Below are 19,275 nucleotides of genomic sequence, written 5' to 3' on the forward strand. Positions count from 1 at the left end.
GATGACCACCAGAGGCTGTGGTGCATCCTCCTGGGTGGTTTCATCAGGCATGGTCGAAGCAGTCGGTATTGTCCGGTTTCGGAGTTCCAGTTTCTGAGGTTACCCAGCAGCTCTACCAAATGAAATGGGGTTTATTGCAGCTCATTCAAAGGACTGCAAGTAGCTCTTGATCATGAGTCCTAGCCTTTCAAATAAGCAGCCCGAGCACGGGTCTCGCGCTGCAGCGGTGGCAGTCCGCACAGCACCGCATGCATGATACCCAATACAATACATCTAATAAATTTAAGAAAGGGGATGTGTTGAGAGGATGGTGCATTCCATCACCTCGTTGCTCGAAGGGGAGGCATCAGCAGCAAAAAAATTCTAGAAGAGTACGCATTGGGCTGGTTGGTTCATGATTACAAGCAACAAAAACAGCGCTAAAGAACAGGACGAGCCACAGGAGAGACACAAACAACAGCGCTGACTAACAACCAAAGTGTCTTTATTCGTTCGGTCAGCATATATATATACTCCGCCGCTATCTCAAACCACAGAATCAACAGAATTGGGCATGTGCAGGGGGGGAAAATTGCAATTAATGCGATTGGAAGGCAATCTCCTTCGGAAGGAGAGAAATGGAGAGAAAGCTTACACATACTTCGCTGCTAACATGAATGTGGAAAGCTTCGGAAATAAGACGTGCACGGTCATCGCGATATTTTGACAGGTAGGTCACATCTTTAAAAGATGGCTTGCAGCCGCATTCATTACAGTGTAGTGGTAACTGACTATCTTTAGCTTGTTTTTGAACTTGGTTTGAGTGCTCACGCATGCGGTCATTGATGCGCCGCCCCGTTTGGCCGATATAAAAATGCTTGCATGAAAGAGGAATCTCATACACCACAAAAGTCACCAACAAATCTCTGTCTGTGCTGCTTTTTACAACTTTTTTTGTTGTTCTCGGTCACCCGATTGAATTGATGGCACAGGGCACCTAACTTATTTCTGGCAGTCAACAGCAACCTAACGCCTGCCTTGCTGACAACCTTCTTGAGATTATGTGCAACCTGGTGCGCATATGGGATAACCACAACCATCTGCCGTGAGCAATTCTCAGATTGAGAAGCTGCCGAATGCTTTCTTTTAAGCCTTGTTGGGAGACTCAGCGGTGCTGGTTAACCCTTTGAGGGTCGATTTTTTTCGACATATGCGACCACCCAGGGTCTATTTTTTTATTGCAGATTCTGATTCTTCTTAGGGACTTATTTCGAAAAAAATTTACTGTCAATTTTCTAGGGTGACCGTAAAGTGAGAAAAAAATATTTTGCGTTGGTATATATGCACTCTTCATTCATGGATAACAACAATGAAAAAGGAAATAAACTTATCAGAATTAAAAATTTGATGCATTTTTATGCAAATAGTTCAAAGCTTTGAAAATCCGCACACGAGAATATTTCACAAGCCTCAAATGTTCCTGCTCTAACAACCAAAGTGTCTTTATTCCTTCAGTCAGCATATATATATACTCCACCGCTATCTCAAACCACAGAATCAACAGAATTAGGTATGCGCAGGGGGAGAAAATTACAATTACTAATACTAATACATATGTCCATAGTGTAATCGAACTGCGTGGGTGCGTGCACTCAAGAAAACTGTTTGATTGTGTGCCCATCAAAAAAAGCGACACATGTGACAAACTTCTAGTCTTCATCTTATCGCCAACCAGCTAGGGCAATTAGTTTTTGCTAGTCTTAAAAAAAGAAAAGAAATAGAAACGCGTGCACGGCGGCATCCTTCCTATGCGCACCCCTGTAAGCACTAAACGAGCTAGAAACAAGCGGTCGCCCTTTGAGCGATTAGGAACAAGATAGCCATCAGTTTCGCAAGCGCAAAATGCCGAAATCGCCCGTGAAACAAAACCCAAACGGCCACCCACCCGCGCGCACGCATTGGCGTGCGCGCGGGGGGGTGTGTCTATAGACGCGCGGGAGCAAACTAGCACTAAAACAAACCATGCAACAAAAACCGAGAGAGCGAGGCGCGCGAAAAAAATTCCCTGTATCCCCACATAGTGGCAGCACATAACAGAAAAGAAAAAGTTAGGAAATTGGTGCGCTTTTAAACGTACGGATGGCGCCGTAAATATACGGCACCGACCATTTTCGGACTTGTTCGCGGCACCGTATATTTACGTCATTGACCGTCAAACGGTTAAAAGCGGTGCCGGGAAACCTGCGAGCTTCAGCCTGGCTACTTGCTTTTCGAAGCTTGCATCCACTTGGTGGTCATAAGACCTGATGAGGGCCTGATGAGGGGTGGGGGCTTATGGGGCTTCAGTACTCCCCCCCCCCCTGAAATTTTTCCGTGGCGTCATTCGTCATCATCATCAGACTGGTTAAGCCCACTGCAGGGCAAAGGCCTCTCCCGTACTTCTCCAACTACCCCGGTCATGTACTAATTGTAGCCATGTCGTCCCTGCAAACTTCCTAATCTCATCCGCCCACCTAACTTTCTGCCGCCCCTTGCTACGCTACCCTTCCCTTGGAATTCAGTCCGTAACCCTTAATGACCATCGGTTATCTTCCCTCCTCATTACATGTCCTGCCCATGCCCGTTTCTTTTTCTTGATTTCAACTAAGATGTCAATAACTCGCGTTTGTTCCCTCACCCAATCTGCTCTTTTCTTATCCCTTAACGTTACACCCATCATTCCTCTCTCCATACCTCGTTGCGTCATCCTCAATTTAAGTAGAACCCTTTTCGTAAGCCTCCATGTTTCTGCCCCGTACGTGAGTACTGGTAAGACACGGCTGGTTATACACTTTTCCCTTGGGGGATAATGGCAACCTGCTGTTCATGATCTGAGAATGCCTGCCAAACGCACCCCAGCCCATTCTTATTCTTCTGATTATTTCAGTCTCATGATCCGGATCCGTGATCACTACCTGCCCTAAGTAAATGTATTCCCTTACCACTTCCAGTGCCTTGCTACCTATCGTAAACTGCTGTTCTCTTCCGATAGGTAGCGATGCACTGGAAGTGGTAAGGGAATTCACCGCCGACCAAAACAACCCACGGTGCCAGAAATCATGCTGGATTTTGTCTAGAATGTCGTTCTCATGCTCGAAAAGACATTTCAGCACGAACTTTGCAAAATCGGGCTGGATTTTGCGGCAACGCACATGTACCGGGAGTCACAACATGCACCACACACCATATAACACAACACGCAGATAACACATAGAGCCCCATCCGAGCAAAATTTCAAGGGTGTTTTGATGGCGAGGGGGCTCGTCGCGGTGCCTCGCAGAGGCCGCGGAATCTACGGAGTGCATTAATTTCAATTACGAATCTTCGTGGGTATAAAGTTCTCATAAACTTTTAATGCGAAGGTGCACTGACATTTACAAAGTCGTGCTTTATTTATATTTTAAATTGCAGAACATTGGGGATTTGATGTTATTAGCATTTGATGCCAAAGATGGATTGACTTTTTTAAAGTCGTATATCGTACCATACAACTGGACAAGCCATATGAACACACTATCAGAGTAGTTGACAAAGCACGCACCGATGTTTGATGAGACGAAGCATTGTGGTATTCATTTTTGCCGTCATGTTGCAGAAAAGAATATCAAACATTTTTTCTCACCTGCGCCAAGGCATTCATGTCAAGACACTAAAGCCAGGAAAGGTAACTACATTCTTATTTATTTTTCTACTTTGACTTTTATTCACGAGGACACATTGAGCCTCTGCATTTTTTTTGTTCTCGCTACCCGCGGGCTGCCAGAGCCAGCCAGAGCGCATGCGTTTTTCTCGTGTTCCCCAACCACCGCATGGCGCACTTTGGTGCGCGTTCGTTGTTCTCTGGCCTGGCAGTGTTTTGGATGCTTTCTAGCTAGCAGACCAGAAAAAGAAACAGTGGTCGCTCTCTGCCATCACTGCGGGGACTCGACGGCTTGGAATGCATTCGCTTGAGTGCAACCTCTCCATAAAATTTTGTCTCGCCGGTGTAGGATACCGAACAGTATGTGTATGGATCTCTGTGGACAAAGTGTCTCACGTTTTCTTCTATATTACTTGGGTAGCCACATTAGGCGCCCAAACTAGGCATTCGATAGTGGCGAACATGCTTTCCTTTGCGCTTTTTATTTCTGTTCCCTCGCCCCTGCAAAGGAAAAAGAAAGTATTGTTGCGGTGCCGCAAATTGTCACATGGTGAAAGTTCGATTTTGTTACTTCTTCTTTTGCAGAAAGTAATGGGCCACGAGACGCTTGAGTTGCGGGATACTCTTACTATATTATTGCGGTAGCAATTATATGGACAATGCAGGCACATTCCTGCCATCGCCGTTGCCCTCATGCTCCATATAAAGTCCAAGGGCGATAACATTCTGACCGTGCGAAGCATGCTCTATGTGCGAGTGAAAGCTAAGGGAATGGGGGTGGCATGGGTTGAGCTGACGATGGGGGCTCAGTCTTGTGTGTGCAAGGCAAAAAAGCAGGGAGGAAGCGCATTGCCTCCTTTCGCACGCGATACATCAAGCGAAGTGGAGGGAGGGGGTGTTGTGATCTTTGTATCTCTGATTTCGCAACATGTCTACCTGCCTTGTTTGACGCATTATATACAGTGACTTTTTCATAAATGCATAGATTAATTGGAGACTTATATGAATTTTTAAATATCTTGTTGCGAGGTTTTCTCTATACGTGAAGTGAACTCTGTTTCCAGTGACATTCTCTGGCACTTTATCAAGCTGTATCTTCACATATGTATATTCCATTGTAACTTCTAATTTCTAATGTACGAGGATGAGTTCAATGAAAATGAGCTAACCCACCCCACACAATAATGGTTCAGTTCTTTATGTGCGAGGCATGCACATAGCGCAGGGGCATCCTCATTTACAAAAGTGACACGCAGGTGTGAGGATAAAGGTTTTTTAATGCTCTCATTCAATGGGTTGAACATGGTTGCGTAACATAATGGACACTCCAAAAGCTGAACACTGGGGTATCATGAGGCTTTTGACAACTGATGTTTCCCAAAAAGAAATTACCATATAATGCGGAATATAGGTCGAGGTGGAATATAGGTCGACCCCCTTACATTGAAGCAAAGAAGTCAACATAAAAATTATATGGCACAAAATTTCGTTTTATTCAGTGGTGCCGCCAGACTCGTCACCTGATCATTCGTTTGAGCTGTCTGAACTCTCGTCTGAAGACGACTGCTTATCACTGGCTGCGTCCCACAACATGTCATCTTCGGTTCCGTCCAAGGAGTTGCTAATGCAACACTTCTTGAATGCCCGTACCACCATATCGTCGGGCAGCGAGCGCCAAGCCTGCGACACCGATGTGGCCACAGTGGAGAGAGGCGTTGCCGATCTGTCCCAACATGTAGCCATGCTGCTGCCGGAGACGGATAACATAGCGCTGGAATTCGACCAGCTTGTCCTCGTATGCCTCTGGCAGCTTCTGACAGATTGATGTGCACCATCGAAGTGCGAATCCCTTGCGTCGCATGAAGTGATGAACCCAATAAATGGAGCCCTTGAATTGTTCCTTGGGCAGTCCGGAGTCTCGGGCGATCTCGATAGCTTTGATGCGGATGAGTTCCGCTGTCACTGGCAAAGATCTGGCACGATGCTCACGGACGAAATCCGCCACCTTGTCTTCGAACTCCGGGTGCACTGCACGGCGCCCACGAAAGGACATCCTCTGCGCGTTGCAGGCAGCTTGACTTTCTGCGTTCGCAAGTACCGGACACTTTTTTTCGACACGCCAAATTGCCGCTGGGCAGACATGTTCCCATGCATTTCAGCATATTCTATAACTTTCTTTTTAAATGCCACGGTGAACTGACGTCGATACTAATTTTGCAGGTTCTCGGGAAATTAGCAACGCCAGGAACGATCGCTGCACTATAAGAGAAGGTGGCGTCGTTCCTACCATATGGTCCAACTGCGTAGGCCGCGTTAACGTTGGGCCGCGTCGGTCTCCAAGGGGGCAATAATGATGGGGATGCCGAAAGGTCTGCGCTCCTACATGTTGCAAGACGACTATTCATGTTGTGCCAAGGGCTGGTATATAAGTCGAGGGGTGACCTTCTAGTAATATTTTTTGGAAAAGATCTCGACCTATATTCCGCACTATATGGTAGTCGCTGTATAGCTGCTGTGTACGTTGAACATTGCATTTCATTGGCCACTTTGAAGCGCCAGAGCAAAAGGTTCAAAGAAGGACCTGAACGTTGCAAATAATATCGAAGACTGAGCCAAAGCCACCGTGCAATCGCCCCCAACACAGTTTCCAAGGTTGATCAGCTGATTAGACAATAACGGAGGATAAGCATCAATGAACCGGCAGAGTGTGTGAACATCAGTAATAGTTCGGTTCACACCATAATTCATTAACATCTTGGTTATCACCTCTTGTGCATGCAATGGATGCCCAACATTTTGAACCACCGCCAGAAGACTGAGAAGTTCGGTGCTGCTTTGACTCATCTGAGCTGGTGTCACAATAAGTGTGACGACTTCTTGTCTGCCATCGTGTCCGGGAACGAATTATGATGCCACTACTACTAACCTGAAACACGACGGCAAAGCTTACAGTGGAAACATTCCAATTCACTGCCCCCAAAGAAAGCAAATTTGCTTTCTTCAGAAATGACGGCCTTAGGCCCTCATTCCCACCGGAAAGGTGTTGTTGACATTTTTTTTCTTCGATCATCAGGGGCCATTACTGCTCAAATCTGCTAAACCTAGAGAGACTATCAATTGTTTCCGATATATTGAAACGCCGGATCGACTGCGTATCGCAATCAAGAACAAACGACGTGGAAAATTCAGGAAGGGGGTCATCTTGCTCCACAACAATGCCTGTCCCCACATCGCTGATGTGGTTAACATAAACTGGCAAAGTTCAAGAGCCAAACGCTGCAATATCCGCCATACAGCCCAGGACTGTCGCCTTGTGACTTTCACATTTTGGGGCATTTCAAAAAACACCTCAAGGGAACCAGGTTCGTGTCGGACGATGACATGAAAGAGGCAGTTACAGAATTTTTGAAGCAGCAACCCACGGAGTTTTATGACACGGGAATCCTGTGACTCATTAGTCAGTGGGACAAATGTCTAAATGCTCATGGAGACTAATTTTTAATATAGCACTGGCCATTTGCCCCCCCATATATTCGCATTCGCCCACTTTCATTTGACTCGCCCTCATATATCTTGCAGAACTCCTGCTCTCTATATGTGCTCTCTGTTGCGACCATAATTGCAGTACAATTACTCAAAATACACGACCAGTGATAAGCTGCTCCTGCGCAATACATTGGAACAAAGGACAGCGTCATTGAGATTTTTCCCTGGCCGTGTCATATGTACAAAAATGTAAAGAAAGTTCTTGAAGAACTAAGTTTCGTTAGAATATTTGTCCTCAACTTGTTCATTTCATAGCCTTTACATTTTTCATATCAGCGGCATGCGCTGCTTTGCTGGTTTCAAACTGATATAGTTCTAAAGTTCGTGTAATATCTTTACCTATAAACAGACAGAAAATATGGAAGCATTGATATCAGTTATTTTGGGCACAATTTTTGACACATACGAGTATAATCTTTTATGAAGAAATACATATTTTACTTGTTTTGACAGTGCACAGCGTTCAAGAATTCGTTTGCAGCATCTTTGGCAATGGCAATGCAGTTATTACTCACATATTTAATCCCCCGACAAATTCTATAAGGAGGAGGCTGACCTGCAACATCAGCCCCCCCCCCCCCCTCCCCCGAAATGAAATTTCTGGCTACGCCACTGCATCCGACATGCACATATTGCTACGCGAAGGACGAGTCAGTAAGACGAGCAGCTATTTACAGGTTATATTTACAAAAGCGGTTGCAATGCTGGCCGGTTAGATTCACCGCGCGAGCTCATTTCGTTCTTCCCTCTCTTTTCTCGAGTGATGGTGCCCACACGCCGCACCCAAACAAGTAAATGCCACCCGCGTGTAGCATAATCTCTCGGGGGCAGAAGCAACGTCCTGGAGCATCTAAATGTCATCACTGGGAGGGTGATACTGCTTCATCATGTGACATACATGATATCACTGGACTGGGAAGCAGATGGGGCGTCAGGGGCGATCTCGTAGGTGACGGGAGTCACTGCACGAAGCACTCGGTTGGGCCTGTGTAACGAGACAGCAGTTTTTCTGAAAGGCCGACCTGAGCGACGGAGACCATAGAAGCACCAAAGAACCAGGCGCGAAGTGCATGTCTCGGTGTTGCCGGTCATACAAACTTTTGACTCTCTTGGGATTTCAGAAGGCGGTCACGGGCAATTTTCCTTGCGTGGGCACAGCGGGCGATGGCGTCAAGTGCATATTCACTGGTCGGTGCCGCGTGAACAGGGAGGGTTGTGTTGAGGGGCAGTGCTGGTTTTCGGCCGAAGAGAAGGAAAAGGGGGGAATAACCGGCTGTGTCGTGGCGGGAGGAATTATAAGCAAATGTGACAAAGGGCAGAGCGAGGTCCCCATCAGTGTGGTCTGAAGAGACATTCTGCGAGCATGTCCGTGAGAGTGCGATTGAGACACTCTTTGAGGCCATTTGTTTGTGGATGGTATGACGTGGATAGCTTGTGCCTCCTGGCACAGGACTGCAGGATGTCCGCGATAACTTTTGATAGGAATATCTGGCAACGGTCAGTGAGAAGTTGTCGTGGAGCTCCATGTAATAAAATCACCTCATGTAGAAGAAAATTGGCGACAGCTGTGGCGCAGCTTGTAGGAAGCGCTCGGGTGATGGCGTAGCGCATGGCGTAACCCGTGGCCATAGCGATCCACCTGTTCCCAGAGATAGAAAGGGGCAAAGGGCTAAGTAAATCCAAACCAACCCGAAAGAATGGTTCCTCGGGAATGTCGAGTGGTTGAAGGTACCCAGCAGGGAGCGTCGATGGTGTCTTGCGTCGCTGGCATTTCTCACATCCAGCTACGTATCTTCGAACAGAGCTGCAAGGAGTAATGCAAGGCCATCTGGGTGAACGTTGTGGCGGTAGAGTACGCCATCTTAAAGTGTGAATAAGCGAAGGGAACTGTCAGCAAGTGACGATTCCAGGCAGTCAATGATAAAATGGAAGGATGGGTCACGGCGTTGCTCGTCGGCAACATGGAGCAGTGTAAAAATAGAACACAGGCGTCGGTGTCAGTATCAGACGTAGATATTGCCTCTTCGACAGGGTAGCGAGAGAGGCAATCTGCGTCCTGGTGTTGGCGTCCCGACTTGTAAGTCGCTGTGTAGGGATATTCTTGTAGTAGTCTGAGAGCCCAACGACCGAGCTGGCCAGTAGGATCCTTGAGCGATGAAAGCCAACAGAGCGCATGATGGTCTGTGATTACTGAGAAGGGCTTGCCATATAAATATGGACGGAACTTTGAAACAGCCCAGACGAGAGCAAGACATTCACGCTTGGTAATTGAATAGTTGCGCTCTGCAATCGTCAGGAGCCGGCCAGCATAGGTTATAACGCGGCTGTGTCTGTGTTGGCATTGTGATAAGACGGCGCCGATCCCATAATCACTGGCATCGGTTCGGACCTCTGTAGGTGCGGATGGGTCAAAGTGGCCCAAGACTGGTGGATTGATGAGAATCGTGATAACGTGTGAAAATGCGGCACCCTGAGGGGACCCCACGTAAAAGGCACATCTTTCTTCAGAAGTTCGGTGAGTGGTCGAGAGATTGCTGCGAAATCTTTCACAAACTGTCTGAAATAAGAACAGAGCCCCACAAAAGTCCGGACGTCTTTGGCAGACTGAGGTACAGAAAAAGCCACTACTGCTCGAACCTTCTCCGGGTCGGGTTGTACGCCAGAAGCATCGACGAGATGGCCTTGCACTGTAACCTGTCAGCACCCGAAGTGGCACTTCGATGAGTTTAATTGGAGCCCAGCTTTGCGGAAGACGTCAAGGGTAGCTGCGATGCGCTCAAGGTATGTCTCAAATGTAGGAGAAAACACAAGAACGTTGTCGAGGTAACAAAGGCAAGTTGACCATTTGAAACCTTGAAGCAGAAGGTCCATCATCCGTTCGAATGTGGCGGGGGCATTGCATAAACCGAACTGCATAACCTTGAATTGGTAGAGGCCATCTGGAGTGATGAAAGCGGTCTTTTCTTGGTCTTGCTCATTGATGGAAATTTGCAAATAACCAGATCAAAGGTCGATGGACAAAAAGTATTTGGCACCGTGAAGACAGTCAAGAGTGTCGTCGATTCGTGGTAAAGGGTAAGCGTCCGTTGTCATCGATCTTGATCTCATCATTAAAGAGCTGCACTTCGCTTCCTGATGCTCTTTCATCAGTGGTACTTTCCCATAATTGCTTTCTGACTTGTCTTGTGGCTACAGAAAGGTCCTCTCAGATAGGTATAGCTTTTTTTCCTGTTAGCTTCAAGCAATTTCTTAGTACATTTAGCTTATCACGGTGGTCTAGAAACTTCATGACGGTACACGGTTTTTATGTTTATGCCCCATTCTATGCACTCGTTCAACTGAGGACACTTGTACACCCAACGTTTCCCTATATATTTCTTCAACAACTTTGTCTGTGAATGAATGGGTCGTCTCAATTTCATTCACTGCAATGCCATATATAATCAGATTATTCCATCTGCATCGGTCTTCAAGATCAACAAGTTTTCTTTCCAATGTCTGAATACTCATTTCTATCTTGCCTGCTTTGCTCCAAATTCTATGCACTTCGCCGCAGATTCTTCAACATTCTTGAGTTTTGATTCTATTGTGTCTAATCTTTTCAGCGTGCTTTTCTGACCCTCAAGAATTTCCTTGAGTAAATCCTAGCCACTAAGACCAGGATTTAGTTCCACAGTGCCACAGACCAGAAGCAATGACAAAACAAAATTTCTCACGCATGATAGAAAAGCACTCGGGCAGTGCCGTCACATCAGCTGGACAAAGTACAGATCACTAGTTTTGACCGAGGAATACTTACTAATCTGTGTGAAAAACAGTATCGGGTTGATGGCATCCACTTGGAGCCAGCGGATGCCATCAACCGACATGTGGCTGGTACCAACATGTAGCTGGTAGAATGATCTTATAGCGGTCGATCGGGGTGCCGAAGTTGAACGCGGTGTTGTGACTTTATGCAGGAGGTGTAGTTGCTCATATCCATATGTTCCAGTGTCGAAGCATGCATCAGTGACAAAGTATGTTGTTTCCTCGCGTGCGCTGGCCATCTGTGATGCGTTAAATAGCAGTGCCTGCATGAAAGACGGGATCAGGTTCATAGCATCTGCTGGGAGCCAGCTGATGCACCCACTGACATATAGCTGGTAGAACGATCTTATAGCGGTCGATGGTGGCACTGAAGCTGAATGTAGCAGTGTGATGTAGTGCGGGAGGTGTAGTTACTCATATCTGCAGGTTGCAGTGTCGAAGCATGTTAGCTCCTCGTGTGCGCTGGCCATCCGCGATGTGCTAAGTACAAGTGCCTGCATGAAAGACAGAATCAGGTTCACAACGTCTGCCAGGAGCCAGCTGACACGCCAACTGTTCTTGCTCTTGTTCCTTGTTCTTGCATGAATAGTATTGAATCATAGGCTTGAAGCACATGCACAATATAATTACAGTGGAACTCCGGTTATACGTCTCCCAGTTTTGTGACGGCCCGGATTTTATGACGGATTAGGGCAGTCCCGGCGAAGTCCCCATAGAAGCAATGCATTAAAAACCCCAATTACCCGACGCAATTTTACGCTTGACCCGTGTTATACGACAACCCTCGCGAAGCGTGGGACGGAGCGGCAGATGAAAGAAAAGTGCCGCAGGTCTCTTACCTCGCTCCGTCTCTCCGCATGCGGAGCACTTGACACCGCTCGGCTGATTCGTTCCGGTGTAGCTTTCTTCCCTGCCTCAAAGGCTTGAAGCACATGCACGATATAATTACAGTGGAACTCCGGTTATACGTCTCCCAGTTTTGTGACGACCCGGATTTTACGAAGGATTGGTGCAGTCCCAGCGAAGTCCCCATAGAAGCAATGCATTAAAAACCCCAATTACCCGACGCAATTTTACGCGTGACCCGTGTTATACGACAACCCTCGCGAAGCGCGGGACGGAGCGGCAGATGAAAGAAAAGTGCCGCAGGTCTCTTACCTCGCTCCGTCTCTCCGCATGCGGAGCACTTGACACCGCTCGGCCGATTCGTTCCGGTGTAGCTTTCTTCCCTGCCTCAAAGGCTTGAAGCACATGCACGATATAATTACAGTGGAACTCCGGTTATACGTCTCCCAGTTTTGTGACGACCCGGATTTTACGAAGGATTGGTGCAGTCCCAGCAAAGTCCCCATAGAAGCAATGCATTAAAAACCCCAATTACCCGACGCAATTTTACGCGTGACCCGTGTTATACGACGACCCTCGCGAAGTGCGGGACGGAGCGGCAGATGAAAGAAAAGTGCCGCAGGTCTCTTACCTCGCTCCGTCTCTCCGCATGCGGAGCACTTGACACCGCTCGGCCGATTCGTTCCGGTGTAGCTTTCTTCCCTGCCTCAAAGGCTTGAAGCACATGCACGATATAATTACAGTGGAACTCCGGTTATACGTCTCCCAGTTTTGTGACGACCCGGATTTTACGAAGGATTGGTGCAGTCCCGGCGAAGTCCCCATAGAAGCAATGCATTAAAAACCCCAATTACCCGACGCAATTTTACGCGTGACCCGTGTTATACGACGACCCTCGCGAAGCGCGGGACGGAGCGGCAGATGAAAGAAAAGTGCCGCAGGTCTCTTACCTCGCTCCGTCTCTCCGCATGCGGAGCACTTGACACCGCTCGGCCGATTCGTTCCGGTGTAGCTTTCTTCCCTGCCTCAAAGGCTTGAAGCACATGCACGATATAATTACAGTGGAACTCCGGTTATACGTCTCCCAGTTTTGTGACGACCCGGATTTTACGAAGGATTGGTGCAGTCCCGGCGAAGTCCCCATAGAAGCAATGCATTAAAAACCCCAATTACCCGACGCAATTTTACGCGTGACCCGTGTTATACGACGACCCTCGCGAAGCGCGGGACGGAGCGGCAGATGAAAGAAAAGTGCCGCAGGTCTCTTACCTCGCTCTGTCTCTCCGCATGCGGAGCACTTGACACCGCTCGGCTGATTCGTTCCGGTGTAGCTTTCTTCCCTGCCTCAAAGGCTTGAAGCACATGCACGATATAATTACAGTGGAACTCCGGTTATACGTCTCCCAGTTTTGTGACGACCCGGATTTTACGAAGGATTGGTGCAGTCCCGGCAAAGTCCCCATAGAAGCAATGCATTAAAAACCCCAATTACCTGACGCAATTTTACGCGTGACCTGTGTTATACGACGACCCTCGCGAAGCGCGGGACGGAGCGGCAGATGAAAGAAAAGTGCCATGGGTCTCTTACCTTTCTCCGTCTCTCCGCATGCGGAGCACTTGACACCGCTCGGCTGGTTTGTTCTGGCGTAGCTTTCTTCCCTGCCTTGTCTCATCGTTTGTTTCTCTCTCCCCCACCAGCAGCCGTCCGCGATGCTCGCTGTGCTGAAATAGTGCCTTTTCTCCACAATCACTTTCTCCCTCTCTCCTCGGTGGCGTCACGTTGGGGAAGCCTTTCTCTCCTTCCAGTTTCCCAACAGCAGATCGCCGGCAAGGTAGCGCAGAGAGGCCTAGGTTTATCGCATGTGTTCTTCGTCGTAATCCTAGCGACCAGCGGTCAGCGGAGGTTTTGAGTTGTGTGGAGCAACGCGACGCATGATGTCCCGAAAGCGGACAGTTCTGTCGCTCGGCGATAGGCTGAATATTATCGAGGAAGTGGCAAATCGGCATGGAGCCACGAAAGCCAGCATTGCCCGGGACCTTAAGATACCCGAATCTTCGCTTAAGATGATCCTGGCAAACAAAGCAGTGATATTGCAGAATGCCAACAAATTCGGGCTGAAGTGGAAAGCGGCAAAAGAAGGACAGCATGATAAGTTAGAAAAAGTTCTTGTCAAATGGCTGCATCAAGCATGGAGCTTTGCGATCAATGTTGACGGCACTATTCTAAGAGAAAAAGCGGACCTTGTGGCATTGCGTCCGGCCATCAACGACTTTCATGCATCGAACAGGTGACTGGATTGTTTTAAAAAACTAAACAGGATTGTGTACAGCCGCTCCTGCGGAGAAAGCACTTCCGTGGACGTTTCGATAGTGAACGAGTGGATGGAGTCACTGCTGGAGATGATTGCTGCATACAAGCCCTGAAACATTATTAATGCCGATGAAAGCAGTATTTTTTACCATATGCAGCCCAAGCAAACCCTTGTGTTTAAGGGTGACAGCTGTCATGGTAGTAAAGAGCTTGTGATGGCACAATTTTGTGCTAACGAGGATGATTCCGAGGGGCTGCCCGTGCTCGTTGGAAAGATTGGAAATCCATGGTGCTTTAAGAACTTGAAGACGCTGCCATGCAGCTACAACTTCAACAAAAAGGTGTGGATGACGTGTTTGCTCTTCAGCATTTTTTTGCAGCAGCTGGATAACAAAATGGCTGCCAAGGCGAGGAAAATATTGCTACATGCATGTGAAATTTGATTGTTTGAACGAGGCGCATGAGCACCATCCTTGTTTCGTTGTCCATAAAAAGCAAAATATTGCTTTTCGTGGACAACACACCGTGCCATCCACCTGTTACGTCCAGCCTGAGAAACATAAAGGTTGTTTTTTTTCTGCCCAAATGCACACGCTGGCTACAGCAGAACTTCATCCAGAACTTCATCTGTTCACGCAATGCCACAGAGCACCTCCTTTTGGACGTTGCCCAACTCGAGCAAAAACTCTTGGTTCACGGATCAAAGAAAGTCCAAAAGAAACTTACCGACTTCTTTTAAAGTTTGTGCCCACTGGTGGGAATCGCGGCAGTGGGCAGTGGAGTGCCATAAAGGTTCATTTGAATAAAGCATGATTGGTGCCTGTACTGCAGCGATAAGAAGGCGATAAGAAGTTTCTCGTAAAGCCGTCGTGCAAAATAAGTAGTATTTATGTAGGCATAATTTATGTTCGGATTTTACAATGCCCGCATTTTTATGACGCTTTTTCGCGGTCCTGAGAAAGTCGTATAATCAGGGTTTGACTACATGCTTCAGGTACATTGAACCCCTTGATGCTCAGTTTGCCTTCATTTCACTCCAGTGTACTCCGTACTGCTACACTGCTACCATTTTGCAGCAGTTACTACCATGTTTGATGTGTCATGTCAAACGCCACGTCAAACATGGTAGTGGTACCTACAGCAAAGTGGTAGCAATATCGTAGTACAGAGTACATTGGGAGTGAAATGAAGGCACGCTGAGCATGCAGGGGGTTAATTCAATTTACTTGCTTTTTTTCTACCAGCGCTCAGGCCCAGAATCGTGTGCATGTTAGAATCGAGTACGACCCTACATTTGCGTCAGTATATCGGCTTCGGAATTTCAGAATGGCCCCCTCATAAGCACTACGAGCCTAGTAGCCGTAGCCTACTCCATGTGCTGTAGTTGTGCACTTAGGAGCTCTATTCTGGGCATTCCGCCATTTTCTTCGATGTATAACATAAAGACAATGCGTACACAATGGTGCTGATGGCCCTGTTTTGCTTTTGTAACATGACAAAACTTGATGTTTTGCCTAAGAAGCTGAAATGAAGGCACTGAGCCTATCATTTTTGATAAAGCAAAACAGCTTTGCTCCACAGTAAAAATAAAGCATCTACCTCGAAGCGTATGATTATTACATAGAAAAAGCTTCTCGCTCCTGTCGTCTGCTGCATACAAGCTGTCGTGTGCTTCATTAGCATGCGCTCCCCCAGGAAATGCAATGAGTCATCATATATTGGTGCCAACACGCATGTTTTCTACTTTGAGACAACATACATGACCTATCAGTGGTGATGAGCACACGTTCCAGGCTGCGTTATTGCTGTCTTGTGAAATGAAAGTCACTCGGCTCAACTTGGCTGGCTTAGAAATGGCCGAATATCACTGCTAGCGTTGCATGTACCAGACGTATCCGCATGTACCAGACGTACCGGCGCTATCAAGCGCCGGTACTGCAATCTCTTGTTCACTCCGCTGCTTACCCGTAGTGCGTGAGGAAACTACAAGGCGTCTACATAGGCGTCTACATATCTTTTTATAAATTAAAATGCCGCCATTGTCATAACCTCTGATGATGTGAAAAGTTATTAATCTTGATTACAATACAAATGCAGTAGCTAAAAGTGAAAAATGTTGCAGAAGGTTATTAATGTTCAACTAATTTATTAGGAATAAATGTATTTAAAAAAAATTTGACCCAGAACACAAATGGTAGCATCCACCCGAGAGCGATGAAAATACTATGAGCACGCATTATGCACAAAAGATTTTCATGGCCCCAAATGACAGGGAAAATGTGAGGATACGCATGCCTCTTGAACACGATTGCATATGGCCGCTCATTAGCATAATTCGCATGGCTCGTCGTTGCACCACAAATTAAGGTGAGAAATCTCTGTAATGCCGGTCCAGTGCAATGTCACGCAATGTCAAATGGACGTTTACAAAACGGCCCTTCCTGTGACACTCCTCATGGAATATTCCTTCAGCCAATCAGCAAACTTGCATGGCAGCTATCTTGGATTGCCACCACATATTCGTGAAGTGGAAGATGCATTAAATGGGCTTCTGCACACTACTACACACTTTCTTTCTGAAGCGCTGCCAAGGACTAGAAAAAAGTATCAGTTGATGAAATTTGCAGTTCCACATCACGTTTTGTCATCTTGATGATGAAAACGCAATATTGAATTTTGCAAAACTTCCACTTCCCGCCACAAATATCAAAACAAGTGGCCTTTCTTTCGACAGCCAATCAGAAAGTCAACGTGGTGGGTAATGGTAGCCGTGCATTCGCCATGCATGTCGAGAATAGAGCCCTAGGTTAGTGTGCCACCTATCTACCCATTTTGTGCATTTGCTCCGTCAGCATCGAAGTGCTAACTGCGAAAACATGCTGAGTTCATCATGATGCTGCAATTAAAAGGAAAGTGATCATGTGTGCGGAGACAGACGGAAATTGGGCTGCATCACGGGCATTCGGAGTACCCGAAACTTGCATGGGGGGGGGGGGACTGGCAGAAACGGGAGTAGAGGCTTTCTACTCCAGCGGCTGCTGTGTATGGCGCAGGCGCGAGGATCCTATCTCTGAAGTGATCTGCAATGGGGACAGCATGCGTCTAGGCGCACCAAGCGCGGATAGCTTCATGTGTACTGTGTTCTCATCGCTTAGTTTGTGTTGAAGCGAGAGGCAGCACAGAGGTCAATTCACTCGCTCCTGCTACCACACTTCTTCACTCCAGCATATTGATAGCGAGTTTCCGTGGTCATCGAGTGAGACATGTTCGTGTTTGCTTGTGCGTTCCTGATACCATGCCTGTTAATTTAGTTCAATTCAATTCAGCTTTATTCAACATCTGCCAGATGTTTGGAGCACGAACAAAAAGCCTGAAAAGGCTTGACTGGGTCTGTGCACCATAGCATGGCGTACAGTGGCATCAATTCCATACAAAAAGTAGAGGAGAAAATCAATTTTCAGGAAATTCAACAACTACAAAAAATACAAAAACAATGCAAACAACAACCAATTGTTAGTAAGTGAATGTTTACAAGTTTATAGGGCCGATAAAACTACTATCCTTGCTTCGTATTGCTGTCTGCTAATATGCTATCACAAGTGATACTTCGCCTTTCGGGTAAAACTTCAACCTTTTTTAATTCCTCGCAACTTTAAGGCATTGTGAGTAAATCGTTTTTCCAAGAAAGAAAGTTGTATTTCTGTATGAAAGCATGAGCATGAGGTAAAAAAACTTTTTTTTTTTTGGTCACGGAAAACAGGTGCATGCTACAATCGAGGGCATTCTTTTTGTTTTCTATTTTTATTGTTTTTTTTTTCTCTCACAGAAAACGGGTACGCATTACCATTGAGGGAGCGTTAAAATTGAGTAAATGTGGTAGGTCCACTCATGAACGGTTATTCTTGCCATGCAGATTCCAGTTGGTGTTATCAGGTGTTCTGCAGCTCTCTGAATTTGGGGGCCATCCCATGCAGTCCTGACTTTTCAATTTTTCCAGTTGTTATCAGGTGTTCTCCAGCTGTCCGGATTTGGGGGCTGTCCCATGTAATCGTGACTTGTTTTCAATTTGGTAGGGAAGATCAATTCACTGATCACGGAATAGACGGCTCCTGTGCCTGCAAGGGTGGTGACTTCGTGGCCATTCAGAAGCACGTTGATGTTGGTGGCTCTTTATCTTGCATTGCACTTAGGTCGCAGCATTTGCTAGCGGCTGTGTCACATTGTCTTGTTGTTGTTATATGTCATCATCAAATCTTGTCTTGGTGATGTTTTCTTTGCATGGACCCTTTGTCTGCATGGCGGTGTGTTATTGCTGCATTGTCAAAATGGTTCTTGCAGTGTTGTCAGCAGAGGATCTTCGGAATTTCAATGAACAGAAACTGTACTTCCATTAGTTGTTGTCTTTAGTTTTCCAGATAAGTGCTAAGCGTCCGGCTACAGGTTGGGCCTGTCTACGATTGCCGCCTGATGACAGTGAACAAGAAGGTCATCTCCACTGAGTGGCGGTGACGTAGTTGATTTCATGAAGTTGTTCGGCAAGCTGTGGATGCGGTGCCCTGCTGAATCTCCTCTCGAACAGTGTCAGCAGTCGAGAACACTTGAGGCTGCGACAAAGGGAACAACCCCTACATGATTGCTCTGATGGTCTCGCGCCAGTCATCATAGCCTAGTGCTTGAGCGTTGACGTAGTTTCCCATCAGTGTCCGGCGGTTGTTTTGTGTGTTCCTTATGCCGAGTGTCTTCTTGATCATTGGGACCTCCGAAGCAAATTCGTCAAGGGTATTTGACGGGTTCCGTACCAATCTGCTGGACAGCTCTTGTTTCTCAGAGTTACTATGTTGAGCTGGTTGGTGCATAGCTTAAGGATGCGTGGCGCAAGGTAAATTAAATGTAATAAACAACAGGAGACAGAAGGAGCGCCAAACTTGCAACAAATTTTACTCCAGCAAGCACCCAGTATATAGGGTGCTTCCAACACAATAAAGATGTGCCTGTTTTATGTAACATATTACTTTCCTCTGCTGATCGTACATTGACAGGTATAATTGTCCCTCACAAAGCCATAAAATTTTTTAGGTGTGATGATGATTTTCTTGTGATTTTAAAA

General features: G+C 46.8%; 1 protein-coding gene across 19 annotated transcripts in view; it reads left to right on the plus strand.

Moving 5' to 3' along the window:
* LOC142558589 (G-protein coupled receptor-associated protein LMBRD2) overlaps nucleotides 1-19,275 on the plus strand; it is a 397,689-nt gene that overhangs the window by 8,136 nt on the left and 370,278 nt on the right. The window contains exon 2 of one of the 19 annotated variants that reach the window (XR_012823027.1): nucleotides 3,614-3,682. The exons of the other annotated variants lie outside the window; for them this stretch is intronic. The gene's annotated coding sequence lies outside the window, so the exon portion shown is untranslated. The remainder of the gene's footprint in view (nucleotides 1-3,613; nucleotides 3,683-19,275) is intronic. 19 annotated transcript variants of the gene reach the window in all.

This window comes from Dermacentor variabilis, chromosome 9 (assembly GCF_050947875.1).
Source record: "Dermacentor variabilis isolate Ectoservices chromosome 9, ASM5094787v1, whole genome shotgun sequence".
NCBI lineage: Eukaryota > Metazoa > Arthropoda > Arachnida > Ixodida > Ixodidae > Dermacentor > Dermacentor variabilis.